Source organism: Lotus japonicus, chromosome 5 (assembly GCF_012489685.1).
Source record: "Lotus japonicus ecotype B-129 chromosome 5, LjGifu_v1.2".
NCBI classification, from domain to species: domain Eukaryota; kingdom Viridiplantae; phylum Streptophyta; class Magnoliopsida; order Fabales; family Fabaceae; genus Lotus; species Lotus japonicus.
This window is the reverse complement of record NC_080045.1, coordinates 63,750,021-63,765,556: the sequence shown is the minus strand read 5'-3', so window position 1 is coordinate 63,765,556 and position 15,536 is coordinate 63,750,021. Positions and strand designations below refer to the sequence as shown.

Below are 15,536 nucleotides of genomic sequence, written 5' to 3'. Positions count from 1 at the left end.
CGCCAATAAGGTAATTATCTTTCCCGATGCTGGACTCGCTGAGTTCCTGAACTCGTACTTTTCAAAGCTTTCTTTGAGGAAAGGAGCTTTGAGTTCTCTCATGTCTACAACCGTGGTGGAAGCTAAGGAGAATGGAGTACACGGAATTGCTGTTGTGCAAGATTTCGAGGATGTGTTCCCCGAAGACGTACCTGGAATACCTCTGGTCAGAGATATGGAGTTCACAATTGATATAGTCCCAGGCACTGGACCTATATCAATCGCACCGTATCGTATGGCACCGGCAGAACTGACTGAGCTGAAGAGTCAACTCGAAGATTTAACCAAGAAGGGGTTTATCCGACCTAGCGTTTCTCCGTGGGAGCGTCAGTGCTGCTTGTGAAGAAGAAAGACGGAAGATCGCGACTTTGTGTGGATTATCGACAGTTGAACAAAGTCACGATAAAAACCGTTATCCGTTGCCAAGGATTGACGATTTGATGGATCAGTTGAAGGGTGCTGCTATTTCTCGAAGATTGACCTGAGATCGGGATATCACCAGATTAGAGTCAAGGATGAGGATATTCAAAAGACGGCGTTTAGGACACGCTATGGGCACTATGAGTACTTGGTGATGCCGTTGGAGTTACGAATGCACCAGCTGTATTCATGGACTACATGAATAGGATCTTTCATCCATTCTTGGATCGCTTCGTTGTGGTGTTCATCGACGACATCTTGATCTACTCGAGGAATCGTGAAGAACACGAGGAACATCTACGTCAAGTATTACAAGTTCTTCGGATAAGGTATTGTATGCTAACGCGACAAAGTGTGAATTTTGGCTCGAAGAAGTAAAGTTTTTTAGGACATGTCATCTCAAAGGAGGGTATTGCTGTGGATCCCAGTAAAGTGGAAGCGGTACTTGCATGGGAGCGTCCTAAGACTGTGACAGATATAAGGAGTTTCATCGGTTTAGCTGGATATTACCGACGATTCATCGAAGGTTTTGCTAAGATTGCAGGACCATTGACGAAACTCACCCGGAAGAACCAACCTTTTGCTTGGACAGAGGATTGTGAACAGAGTTTCCAAGATATGAAGAAGCGTTTGACGACCGCGCCAGTTCTGACATTACCACAAGAGAAGGAACCCTACGAGGTTTACTGCGATGCTTCGTACCAAGGTTTGGGTTGTGTGTTGATGCAACACCGAAAGGCTGTGGCTTATTCTTCAAGGCAATTGAAGATACATGAACGGAACTATCCTACGCACGATTTGGAGTTAGCGGCTGTGGTATTTGCGCTCAAGATTTGGAGGCACTATCTTTATGGGAGCACTTTCACTGTTTTTAGTGATCATAAGAGCTTGAAGTACCTGTTCGATCAGAAGGATCTGAATATGAGACAAAGGCGTTGGGTGGAATTCATCAAGGACTATGATTTCACTTTGTTGTACCACCCAGGAAAAGCAAATGTTGTAGCAGACGCACTGAGTCGCCAGACAATTCATGTTTCATCGTTGATGATTAAGGAATTGGAACTTATCGAGACTTTTCGCGACCTCAGTTTGGGTATGCAAGTGACACCTGGAAAATTGAGCTTTGGGATGGTGACGATCACTAGTGATTTTCTGAACGAGATCAAGGTGAAACAACTGTTAGATGAGGAGCTGAGCGAGAAACGGAACTTGATCATTTCGGGAAAAGCGCCGGATTTTGAGGTAGGAACTGACAACATTCTGCGTTGCAAAGGACGTGTCTGCGTACCATTGGACATGGAGTTGAGAAGGATGATTCTTGACGAAGGTCACAAGAGCAGATTGAGTATTCATCCGGGATCGACAAAGATGTATCAAGATCTAAAGTTGAATTTTTGGTGGCCAGGAATGAAGAAGAATGTAGCAGAGTTTGTGGCGGCATGTCTGACATGTCAGAAGGCGAAGATAGAACATCAAAATCCAGCGGGTATGTTACAGTCACTTGATGTGCCGGAGTGGAAGTGGGACAGTATCTCTATGGATTTCGTGGTAGCTTTGCCAGCTACGAGGAAGAGATTTGATTCCATTTGGGTCATTGTGGACCGTCTGACGAAGTCAGCACATTTCATACCGGTGAAGACCACGTTCAATGTGGAGGCACTTGCAAAAGTGTATGTCGCTGAGATTGTACGACTTCATGGAGTACCATCGAGTATTGTTTCTGACAGAGATCCGAAGTTTACTTCGCATTTCTGGAAGGCGTTGCACGAGGCGCTTGGGACGAAGTTGAGGTTGAGCTCTGCCTATCACCCTCAGACGGATGGACAGACAGAGAGGACAATACAGTCATTGGAAGACTTGCTGCGAGCCTGTGTTCTGGATAGTCAAGAAAGCTGGGATGAGCTGTTGCCGTTGATCGAGTTTACTTATAACAACAGTTTTCATGCTAGTATTGGAATGGCACCTTATGAGGCTTTGTATGGGAGGAGATGTAGAACTCCTTTATGTTGGTTTCAAGATGGCGAACATCTTCTCGTTGGACCTGAATTAGTACAACAAACTACTGAGAAAGTAAAGCAAATACAAGAGAAGATGAGGACGTCACAGAGTCGACAGAAGAGTTATGCTGACACACGACGGAGAGAGTTAGAGTTTGAGGCGGGAGACCATGTGTTTCTTCGCGTGACACCAACTACCGGAGTGGGAAGAGCGATAAAGTCGAGGAAGCTGACACCGAAGTTCATTGGACCGTATCAGATTATCGAGCGAGTCGGTAAAGTAGCTTATCGGATTGCGTTGCCACCTTTTCTTTCCAAGATTCATGATGTGCTACACGTGTCACAATTGAGGAAGTATATTCCTGATCCCTCTCACATCATCAAGGAAGATGATATTCAGCTTAGAGACAACTTGTCTTTTGAAGTGGCACCAATGAGGATTGAGGAACGTAGGATCAAGCAGTTGAGGAACAAGCAGGTTCCTCTGGTAAAAGTGATTTGGAACCAAGTCACGGGCGATGCTACTTGGGAACTAGAAGAGAGGATGAAGGAACAGTATCCGGAACTCTTCACTGAGCCTTAAGTTTCGAGGACGAAACTTTCTTTTTGGGGGGTAGTATTGTAAGACCTGGATTTTCAGAACAAGCTAATTTCCGACTCACGCGTAGAATCAGTGTAAGCGTGACAGGAGTTTGATATTTGAGAAAGATTAATGAAGAAGAAAGTTCAGGAATTGCTTGAGGAATGTTGCGTAGTCATTTTAGGAATTAGAGCGAGTCGTCTGCACACCCGCCTTATGGCAAGCGTGTCCAGAATAGGCTAATTTCGCTTTAGAGCAACGTTTTAAGTGAGATTTCGAATCCTTGGAAAATTTAAAGATTTTCTTTATTTTTCCTTCGACCAGCGTTTCATTTCGGAACTCTAGACTGTACGCACGATAGTATTCACTTTTCGGAAGTCCGACGACGCTAATTTCCTTGCTTCGAAACCCTAGATTCGAGCGATGGATGAAGACTTTTTCTATTCGGGACTTCTAACGAAGTTTCCGTCCGCGTTGCCAGATTTGTTTCGACATTTCCAATCTTTCTTCAGAAGGAAGTTTTGTCGTCTGAGCATCACAGCAAAAAGTAGTTTAACGGGACAGATTAACTTACACCGCCTTTGGGATTTTTGATATCGTTTTTCCCAAATCATAGATAATTGTTTTGAGTTCTGGAATTCTGACGCCAGAATCTCTCTTAAAATTCCTCGGTGGACGTGCTGCAAAAATCGGAATCGCGAAATTTTCATTTTCCCGCGATTTCACCCGCCTATAAATAGCTCGAAAAAGCAAAATCTCTTCATTCTCACCCATTCAAGGCCGCGAGCAAGGAGAGAGGAGGAGAGGAGAAATTTTCGCGAAAACTTGACCAATCTTCGTGCAGTTCGTCCCTACTTCTAGGTATTGAGGTGACTAGCATGAATCCTACCTCTGTTTACTGTTTCTGTTGCGTTTCTGAAGTCGTTTCTGTGCTCACAGTTTTGAGCTTTTTCTAAAATTGTCCGATTTCCTTGATTTCTTGGTTGGGTTATGTTCCTTATGTTCCCATGAGTCTAAAACCTCTGTCAGTAATCGCCGATTGCGATTCAGTTGTCCAAGATCTGAAAAATTGATTCAAAACCCCATTAGTCGCACATTTCGAAACTTTATTGTCGAAAAGCTGTAATCTGACTTCGTGCCTTTAGGATTTGTTGTCACGGATGTCATGAGGATCAATGCTGTCAAATTTGTTTTCCGAACTGATAACTTTGAAGTTTTGAGCCTTTATTTTGGACCAAAATGCCCCTGGATAGTCGTATTTCGACCCGATTGTCCGAAAATTGTTCCGACAATTTCTTTGCCTTAGTTTTACCCTAAAACTACCTTGTGAATTGATTTAGATCGAAGAAAAAGTTCGAAAACCCTATTTTCCATAGTGGCCGAAACCTAATTGCTTGGGTACCGTGTCCAAAAATAATTTTTGGGTCTCTATGACCTGAGCCATTGCGTAGCTCTTTCAATTGTCGAAATTTTGGCGCCGGTTTCGTGTCATTCTGAGTTCTGTAGCTCGAGTTATGCTCGTTTTAGCGAACGAAGTCTCCGTTGTCAATTTGTGCCTAAATAGGAACTCTGAAGCTTTAGAGGCTTTCTTTACGATTTCGATTAGTATTAGTAGATCGTGTTGCTCCTAGTGAAGCTTGTGTTGATGATTGTGTTTTCTTTGTTCTAGGTTCGCAATTTCCATGCCCAACTTCTACTCACGAAGGTAAGGGTAACTCGGTTTTAGAGCGTCTTTGAGTCTTGCATGCTTTTATCGCACTGCCTGTGTTTGAGATGAAGATGTTTATATTGATTGGCAGATGATTATGATTATTATGCTGAATTTGGAAAATGTTTTCTGAGAGGCTTCGGCCGTTTACTGGTTTCTGTCGTTACTGCTTCCTAGTGGATGGAACATGTGGTTACTTTGGATTGGTCCTTGGGTGGGCTTTGTTATTGTCTGACTTGGCATATAGGGCTTGAGTCAAGTGGCGATGAGGAGGTGTGTCCTATCATTGTCTCATCTTGCGAGGTGCTAAGTGGCTATCAGGAGGTGTGTCCTATGATTGTCCCGTCTTGTGTGACGTTAAGTGGCGATTAGGAGGTGTGTCCTATGATTGTCCCGTCATGTATGACGTTATAAGTGGCGATGAGGAGGTGTGTCCTATCATTGTCCCGTCTTGAGAGACGATATTGATCGATCCATTTTGTTAGCAGCATATAGTTGCATTATAGGGAACTAACACCTGACCCTATGTTGTTGGATTTTCGTATTGGTTTATTGATATCTGATTTGATGTTACATTGTTGAGGTTATTATTATCTGAGTCCGATTTATGTTTAAGTTGTTGATATATGAGTTGAGTTATGTTGCTAGTTATTTACCATGCCAGGTAATTAAATTCGAACAGCATGATTTTTCTCTTTTATACATGGTAATTGCATGGAGTTAACCCTTTCTATTTGCTACTTGTTGTTTGGGCGCTTAACGCTATTAGGCGATGGAGATCCTTCCGCCGAGGCATAGCTACTCGAGTTGGAGATCGAGTTGTAAGCGGTGGAGTAGAGGTATGAGAAGCAGCTTTGCTTCTCTTCTTGTGGATTATGTTGGAGTCTCTTTTACTTTATGAGAACTCTGTTATTAAAGTCTTGCTTCCGCCACTGTTAAAGTGCGCATGTTTATTCTGAACCTTACTTATGGTATTGTAAACTATTATTACTGTATATCGGGAAACAAGTTATCTAAATAAAGTTATGGTATGTTTCCAACCTTTTAGCCGAAGTGTTTAGTTGTTTTACAGAAAAAAATTCCCTTGGTTTTTAGGGATTGCAGATTGGTCCTTAGACTTTGTTAGGTTACTAATGTGACTCCTCAGTTGAGAAATTGGGGTGTTACATCGATCAACCAGCTCAAACCTGATCCCCCCCCCCCCCGAGGGAGAGACCATCGAAACCCAATCCACCGTCGATGTCTGGCAGCAGGCCGACCGCCCAAACACAAACATGAAACCAAAGCCAAGGCGCTAGGGTCAACTCACAGAATAAAGTAGATATACACTCAACATGTGATATGGGGTATAGATATATATGTTGTTATATAAACATATAGATAATCCTAGCATGTTATGGCTCTAACAATGCTTCAATAAATCACACAGCACACAATCTCAGTTAGAATGAATGTATGCGTGAAATGCAATCATGATCCGGATTGTGACGCGTTCCCGTTCGCCACAAGTGAAGCATTCCTGTTCTTCACTATGGATGAACCATTCCCGTTATTCATCCTGGATGAACCATTCCCGTTATTCATCCTTGGTGAACCATTCCCGTTATTCACCGTATGATGAACCATTCCCGTTATTCATCATTAATGCATTGGTGAACCATTCCCGTTATTCACCATGAGATGCACAGGTGAACCATTCCCGTTATTCACCCGATTGATGCAATATGGTTAGCCAAACATCGAATCGTCCTCACCACATAAGTGTTTAGCTCAAACCCAAACTCAAAACAAACCCAAGAGTTAGTGTTGGTCAATACAACACAACTCGGAGTTAGTGCCGGTCAATACAACACAACTCCAATAACAAAACCCAAAATCAAAACCAGAGTCAGTGTCGGTCAATACAACACGACTCGGAGTTAGTGCCGGTCAATACAACACAACTCCAACACCCAAAACCCAGAGTTAGTGTCGGTCAATACAACACAACTCGAACAACAAAACCCAAGAGTTAGTGTCGGTCAATACAACACAACTTGAATAACAAGAGTACTAGAGTACTCGGTGACTTTCAATCATCACCGTAGCTCACCTCAGTGGCTTTCCCCAATTCCAAAACCCACAACAAAAGTCGACTTTTCCCAGTCTTTCGCAATTATTTTCCCCCTTTCGTTCTCCTATGCTTATTCGTTAATAAAAATGTTTCGAATTGAATTAGTCAAGTTATGAGTTTATTTCTCAAAGTCTAAGTTTCCCAAAGTCTCTATTTTTCGAAATTCTATTCATTCTAGGTTTTCCAAAGACAAACCACCCAAAAGAAATTCCCGGGGAAAGTCTAAGAATACGAACAAATGGCTAAGCCTCAAACCTCAAGTTTGAACTTGCCTAGGGTTGTTCATCCAACCCGAAATATCAAAGATCACCAGATCAATGAATCCCCACTCCGAAGTCGCGTCAAAACGCACAATTCAACAATATCTCAACAACACAAGTCATGGAAATCATCATAACATCAGTTCATCAACATAATCACATCAAAGCAAAGCATAAGTCGAATTTATCGACGCCTATCATGCAGTCATATCTAATAGTAAGTTGCCCTAACCTTAGGCGCTTTCCTTGCTAAGTTGCGACTCAAATCAAATCCAATCATATCTTTGCTTTCCCGTGTTGGCTCACCTCCGTTTGTTCTTTGGCTTCGTCGTCAAGCGCTTCCGTCCTTCGTACCCTTTACAAGTTCACATACTAAACCTTAGCCTCTAAAGTCACATCTAAAGTTCCAGAACAGACTTAGCCAATCATTCTAGCTCACTTAGGCTAAATGCACAAACTTTATGTTTCAAGGACTAAAGTCCAAAGATAAAATATTTGTGTTTTAAAGAAATGTCCTTAAAAAATACATTTCGCAAACAACTCCTCAACTTTTAAATAATTTAACCCTAGTCCCTTGATAAGCACATAATCACGAAAAGGTCCTCACATAAAAGTAAGTTCTTTTTCAACCCTCAATCTTTAATAAATTTATCAAACAAACCCCAAGACTTTTAAAACTCCGGTTTAACCCAAAACTTCTCAGCCTCTTGTGCTTTAATCCTAAAGTTTTCCCATAATAAATTTTTAGTCCTCAAACTTAACTTATGATTTTCACTAAACAAAAACAAGTTTTAGAATTGATTTTCCAAACCCAAAACACATGTCATAGGCTCGGCCACGACTACATAAATATGTATAAATTTTCCTTTTTCCCCAAATCACTTCTAAATCCATTTTTAACATTTAAACACAACTAATCAAGACTTAAATTAAAGCTCTTAAAATCTCAAAATCACTTAACTAAAAAAAACAACTTTTAAGAAAATTAAATGGTGAAATCCATAGATCCGATGATGGGGAATAACATTTGTAAAAGCACTTTGGATGGAAGTCATTTTTTTTTTAAAGCATAACAAATCAAAACTCAACTTTACCCATTAAAAACATGATAAAAGGAGAAGAGACTTTACCATAGAATAGGAAGATGAAGACATGGTGCTGCACAAGAGAGAAATCACGTGAGGGAGGGAAGAGGGACCATTATGTGCGTTTTGGGTGCTGGAATGTGAGGAGAAGAAATTAGCATGGTGGTTATTGTTTCATGAAGGAAGAAGAAAAAGAAGAATAAAAGGAGTGGAAAAGAAGAAGAAGAAAAATGTGATCTGTAGAAGAAGAAAGAAAATGAGAAAGAAAGAGGAAAAGAAGGTGGTGTGCGTCGGTTTGTTGCTGCCAGGGGAAGAAAAACGTGAAGGAGAAAAGGAAAGTAAAAGTATGGAAGAAAGGAAATGAATAAATATTGAAGTCTAGTGGTGATGCTCCTGAGAGAGAAAACCTGAGTGAGGGAGGATAATGACGGATGGTTTAGATATTTAGGGAGAAGATATTTTAAAACTAGTACGAATTGATTTAGACACCGAATGATTTAACTCATAGAGTTAAGAGAAAAATATAGGGTGATATATTATTATCCCAAAAATTAAGAGGAACTCTATGAAATGATAAAATATAAATTTGGATCACTTTGGGCAAAATAAAACGATCCATCGGCAAGAAAATGAGTAAAAACTGAGCTAAAGAATAACTGTTAGATAATTAGAACAAATATGACGTTGTCATATTATGCAATTAATCTAAGTATCGATCCAAGAAAGGGGCGATACTTGCATCGGGTTCATTTAAGTGAGAAAATGGCTTGAACGCAGTATGCTTCAAAATATACCGCAAAACTACTTTTTGCAATTGATGTCGGATGAGAAAACTTCCTTCTGAAGAAAGATTGGAAACGTCGAAACAAATCTGGCTACACGGACGGAAACTTCGTTAGAAGTCCCGAATAGAAAAAGTCTTCATCCATCGCTCGAATCTAGGGTTTCGAAGCAAAGAAATTAGCGTCGTCGGACTTCCGAAAAATGAATACTATCGTGCGTACAGTCCAGGGTTCCGAAATGAAACGCTGGTCGAAGGAAAAATAAAGAGAACCTTTAAATTTTCCAAGGATTCGAAATCTCACTTAATACGTTGCTCTAAAAGCGAAATTAGCCTATTCTGAACACGCTCGTCATAAGGCAGGTGTGCAGACGACTCGCACTAATTCCTACAGCGACTACGCAACATTCCTCAAACAATTCATGAACTTTCTTCTTCATTGATCTTTCTCAAACAGCAAACTCCTGTCACGCTTACACTGATTCTACGCGTGAGTCGGAAATTAACTTGTTCTGTAAATCAAGGTCTTACACAGGTGGGTGAAGAAGAACCCCAATTCTTAGCATCCCTAAAAAACTAAGCAAATCCTTGAACCAAGCACCCTTCTCCCCCTAAAATTGAAGAGAAATGGAAAAAGGGCAAGTAGAAAAGAGGAAGAACCCAAGGGAAATCGAGGTAGAGAATGAGGTTTTCGATTCAACCATGGTTCTTCTATGTAGTGCTCACAATCATAAGCGGGAATAAAGTCTAGTTCACTTCTACGCAAACCCAGACCCAATCTCTGTCTCATACTCAGATCTAACCAGTGTTAAAGAGGTGGGGTTGAAGGTGTTGGTGCTGGAGAATGATCTCGATTCATGCTTTTTCTGGTTTTGGTGGGGAAAGGATAATGTTTTGGTGGCTTGTTGTTGATGATGAGTTTGTTCTTATTTTTTCTGGAAAATAATTGAAGAAGATGAAGACCATCATAAATTTTATGGGTTTTTCATTTTTCTATTTTTTATTAATTTTTTTTTCAGAAAACTGTTAAATATTTGACAGAAAACGTTAGTTTTTCGACAGAATAAGGATGAAGGACCAAAAGTGCTGTCGTTTGACAAAGTGAGGGACGTTTTTTGCTATTTTCTTACTTTAAGGACTATAATCGCACAAAAGGCAAATGTGAGGGACCAAAAGTGCAATTAAGCCTTCTCTTTTTAAGAATATATGATGAATGTCAATTGCTGAATGAGGTGGGGACGTGAAATATGGACAGCAAGTCCTGATGTTTTGTTTGTGTGTCTTTGGTTATTATATTTCTTGAGATGTAATTTATTTCAAAGCTGGTGATGGTGAGGTAGCCTTGTGTCTGTTAGTTTTTTTTTTGGCTTTGGGTTTGTTTACTTAAGGTTGTGTACTCTTTTTCCTTACTAGGGTTTTTCCCACTAGATTTTTCCTGGTAAGGTTTTAACGAGGCACAAATCTTAAGTATAGGCGTTTCACCGGGTCTTGCTTTGTTTCGCTATAAGTGGCTTGGATTCTGTTGTTTTCCTTATTCATGAGAGGGATGTTCTCATGGAGAGTTTTTTCTCTAATAATATTTCATATTTAGTTTTCAAAAAAAAAAGATTTCAGAGTAAAAATACTTATAATTATTATTTCTCCATGTTTTATCTCGAGCTTAAAGTTACAAAAACACCCATGTAATTGGAGAAAAAAACCATCCTCACCTAAGTTTTATCTCACCTTGACGACATATTGTCAAATATCAGGCTAAGGTTTGATGCGGTACGTTCACGTGTATAACTACAAGTCTGCAATTGACATGTCGTGCGGATTTGGATCATCTCCATCCAGGTTCTCTCCATCCAAATCTGAGTCATTGATTTTGAAATTTAAGGCTTGAATCAATTTAAGAAGAGAGAAAAAAAATGAATTGTATTTAAAGGCTTGGATCAATTTAAGAAGATAAGAAAATTTGAATTAATCATTACCTTTAAAATTCAAAATCAATGGCTCAGATTTTGGATGGAGAAGGGATGGAGAGAGGCTGGATGAAGAGGATCCAAATCCAATCAGGTTCCTAATTTTTGAAATTCATTTTTTTACCAAGAAATTCATCTCCTATCCTGAATATCTTCCAAAAGCCTAAGGACTTGTTTGATTGCAGTTTTAGTTTTCAGTTTTTAAAACAGTTTTCATAAACTATTTTTAAAAACAGTTTTCAGAAGAAGAAAACAATTTGAATGACATGTTTTCAAACATTTAGAAAACTGATATCTGAAAACTAAAAACTGAAACTGAAAACATCTTTTAGTTGTTTTAGTTTTTTAGTTTTAAAAACTAAAAATGAGAACTGTTTTTAAAAACAATTTTTTAAAACAGGTCGTACCAAACAAATTTTTAGTTTTTAAAAACTAAAAACTGTTTTGAAAACAGCAAACAAACAAACACTAAAACTCTCTCTCAACTACCATCACTCTTTATTCCCCCTCTCCCACCTTAATTATCTTCTCCTCACCAACCCCACCATAACCACCCACCTTCATCATCTTCTCCTCCCAGCCCCAGTAGCAGAGCCACCGCCCTTGACCCTGGGCACTTGCCGGGGCTCCTTGGCCTGGCTCCGTCTTCAAAGGTGGGTAGCGTGGCAAGTTCGCAAGGGTACTTTCGAGGGTTGGAGGGGCATTTTTATGCGCAAGGGAGGAGAAGAGTGACTCAGTGTGCAGCCATACATGCTTTGATTCACCATGCTCCTTGTTTGCGTTCGCAGAGAAGCTCTCTGGTTTGGCGGCAACATAGAGAAGCTGAATAGGAATGAGTAAACTAAGATAATTTTAGCGTTTAGCTGGTTAGTATGTTAATGGGCTGGACCAGCTTTTCTATCTTTTAATCATTTAATTCAAAGCCCACATTGACAAAAAAAAATGAAAGGCTTTTATTACAAAATGTTTGAAAGGCTTTGCTTGTATTTCTTTAAAACCCACGGGACAGTATTTGACAAAAGAAAAATGTACATTTATGACCTTTGTTGCATGTGTATATATATAATATAATATTATATATATATATATATTTTAAAGGAATATTTAAATATAAAATCACGATTTAACCACAGGTTGACTATTGAATTAGGGTCTGGATCGGTTTAATAATCGGTAAGTTTTATTGAGAATGAGACTATTCACACTGCAATAGCCGCAACACTGCAATGCCCGCAATCAACACCTGCAACCGCGATCGCAACGCAATTTAAAACTTTCGGTCAAACGTTAGGTGTAGGCAGTTAGGCTTAGGCTTAATCTTGCCCAGGCTTCGAAAAAATTCTGGCTCCGCCACTGCCCAACCGCTCCATAACCACCCACCTTTATCATCTTTTTCTCCACAACCCCCCTTGCATATAAACACACAATCTACCAAAAAGAAAATACAAGTTCTAAACACAATGAATCTTTGAACGCCCTTAAATATAGACTTCCTCGACTATATATCTCTAAAAGACATTTTTTTTCTTCCTTTTAATCTAACCTAGCTATAGATAGGTTGTGTAAAAGAATTTCCTCTTTTAAGCAAGGTGTTTTGAGGGTCTGGCTCGGCTGCTTGAAGTCGATGCTTCTAGGGCCCTCTGTTCTTCTTGTGACGTGAACCTATTTATATTGCAGAAGATTGGGGTTTGCTGCTTTTAGCACAGGTTGCCCCATGAAGGGGGTATATTCTACGCAACATGAGATGGTGACTCATGTTGTCCTTTTGTAACTTCTCCCTGGCAAAGGGAAAATCATTGTGAACCATAGGTTTGACAATCTTAGCCAAGTTCTAGAAACTTGGAAAATGGCATAATTAATCCCCATGTTAATATGTTTTCGTCTAAACTATAAAGAGGGTAGTTGTTTTTGCGGTACGGTAGACGTACCTTGGTATCCAAACTTGTAGAAGTAGGTATATGGTTATGGCAGCTATTGTAGTTACGATGTTGCCTACAACATCATCATACACATATCCAGTAGTTATTGCATGAGTAATGGTCAAAGTAGTTAAGTAGAGCCACAAGTATAAACACGATTTCTGCTATTGTTTTAAGGTTCCATTTTTCTTCTAGGCCTCAATTACGTAGGATAACTTTTTGTTCATGGTTAGGAGTTGAAAATATCTCAATAACAACGTTGGTCCCACCGTGCATACCAAATTGTTGGTTCAAATAAAATGGAATCATGGATAACCGTGTGGGTCAACTAAGAAAACGACATTATTGTTCTTACTGGTTTCTCAACCACCGGCCTGCGGACATTGACCAAAAGTCATGCACCGAAGCATTCTTCATAAGGCTGAGTTGAATGGCTCAGGAAGAAACATCCCGACAGATAGTGTTTGCTCGGCCACCAGAGGACTGAGACAAACGAGACAAGGCAAGGCATCTAATGATTACTTCCCGCTCGGACGCCTAGCTTAAAGGGCCTCCATGGCACTTGCATAGACAATCGTCAATTACTCTAACCTTATAAATGCTTATCTAAAAAAAACGCTAACCTTATAAATACAGGTTCTGTCGTTTATTTACATAACATGGTTATTCATTCTTAGAATTTACACTTGAGTTCTACCTGAATCTCTAAGATTTTCTCTCAACTCATACACTGACTTGAGCGTCAGAGTGCTTGCGGGTACCCCTCACCGTGGATCTTAGAGCTTCGTTGTGTCTTCTACGTTTTGCATATGCACATTGTTCATGTATCTTTTATTTATAGAAAAAATAGCAGTTAAATATATTAGCTAGAAATTATGGTCGTGCACGGGTTTATTGAAGTGTTAATTTTTTTTAACGGTAATTATTGAAGGGTTAGTAAAAAACTATAATAATTTTTTTAACTATGTAAAATTATTAATATGTTAACAAATATACCCTAATTATGAAATACAGTGCAGTCTTATTCGGGCTTTAGCCCTCCCTTTGTACCAAAAAAAAAATACAATGCAGTCAAATGTAATTAATTATATTGACATATATTATTAAATAATTTATATGTGATTAACATTATTACTTAAATAAATATATTAAACATACCCAATGATACTTTACACGTGTTATGTCCCCCTTATTTTTTTTTAATATATACTAGTGTTTTTTACCCGCGCGTTGCACGGGAAATTTGTTTATTGTATTTGATACATCGATTAATATTTTAAATTATAAAATATTTAAAATGCTAAGAATGTAAGAACAATCATAATAAAGATGTAGATATTTAAAGAGCACAAATTTAGAAACTCAATTCTAGTATTTTGTAAGCATACACTGAATAGACTAATATAAAGATTTTGAAAAACACAAAAGTTATTAGGCCAAAATATTTAAGTTTTGCATATATGAGGTATAACTGAATTTTGTTTGCCTTAAGGTTTTGAGTGACAAATGTGGTGTCCAATCCACTTTGGTGTGCTCTGTGCTCATGTAAGCCATGATCCCCAGTTTATCCGCAAGGAAGTGATGCCAACAACCTTTGATGCTTTGTTTGACATGATTTACAATAAAAAAAAAACTGAATTTTGGTTGCGAAGATGTATACTTGTGTTGCATAAAGGGTATTGCTTATGTGTTTTAGATATGTAACAATACATAAATATATAATTATTGTTTACATTATTAAAAATACACTTAAGTTATATAAAAATGTTTTTTTTAACTATGTGTACACATTTTTCATTTATCATGTAAAATGTTCCTTCCCGTGAGATCTCATAACTCGAATATGTTAGCACTAATAAATTTAGGTCATAAATCTATAGTACATATGTATTCATATTTTTTATTCCTCATACTATTTTAACTATCAAACTATTATAGTTATATACATATATAAATACACCCTCTTAAATTTTTTAAAAATACTAAAATTAATTATATTAATTTTTTTCTATTAATTTTAACACAATCATTTTCATATAAAATATCCCTTCGTGGAAGACGTTTACTCCTTCCAACACCATGTCCAAGAACTACGAAATTCAACAACATAGAGTATGCTCTTCGTATCTAGCATTTTACTCTGTATGCTTACCTGACATTCTTTTTTCTATGCTTTACTTCGAGTGAAACCCAACGCAAGTCAAACCTTCTAATGTGATTTCAGGTAACAATATAATAAAATATAGAACCTTCAAACATCTCGTCCTACAAATCTCAAATTGTAATATTCATATATGCTTGCTCAATCCTAAGTTCTTGGCCATATCTAAAAGAAATGAGTCATGTTTATCTCAACTACTCTTATGGTAAGAGCCCTTTTAAGCCAACATATGCATGTCGCGCTCAGTAGTACCTGCAGGTACTTGATCTTCAAGTTCTTGTTTGAATTGTTAAGAGCCTCTCTTGGTGGCTCAAGGAGGAGACCTTCAAGACCGTTTAAAGAAACTCCCTTGGTCAATCTTGAAAACTGGCAAAGCTTCCTCTTGGGTGAAAAATCCACCAAACACTTATTGTCAGACCAATTTTCCCCAATGCTACAAAGATTGAGCCATACCTCCTAGAGTTTGAAATAAGGTGGTTAGTTAAGCTTAAATATCACCCAAAAGCAAA

The 15,536-nt window shown here is 38.7% G+C and overlaps 1 long non-coding RNA gene across 1 annotated transcript; it reads right to left on the bottom strand.

Moving 5' to 3' along the window:
* Positions 1-5,893: 5,893 nt before the first annotated feature.
* Positions 5,894-8,587, bottom strand: LOC130718676 (uncharacterized). Its single transcript, XR_009012760.1, has 3 exons — positions 8,248-8,587; positions 7,350-7,472; positions 5,894-5,987 (listed from the first exon to the last, which is right to left on the bottom strand). It is a non-coding gene; the product is annotated as an uncharacterized LOC130718676 (long non-coding RNA).
* Between the last annotated feature and the right edge of the window lie 6,949 nt (positions 8,588-15,536).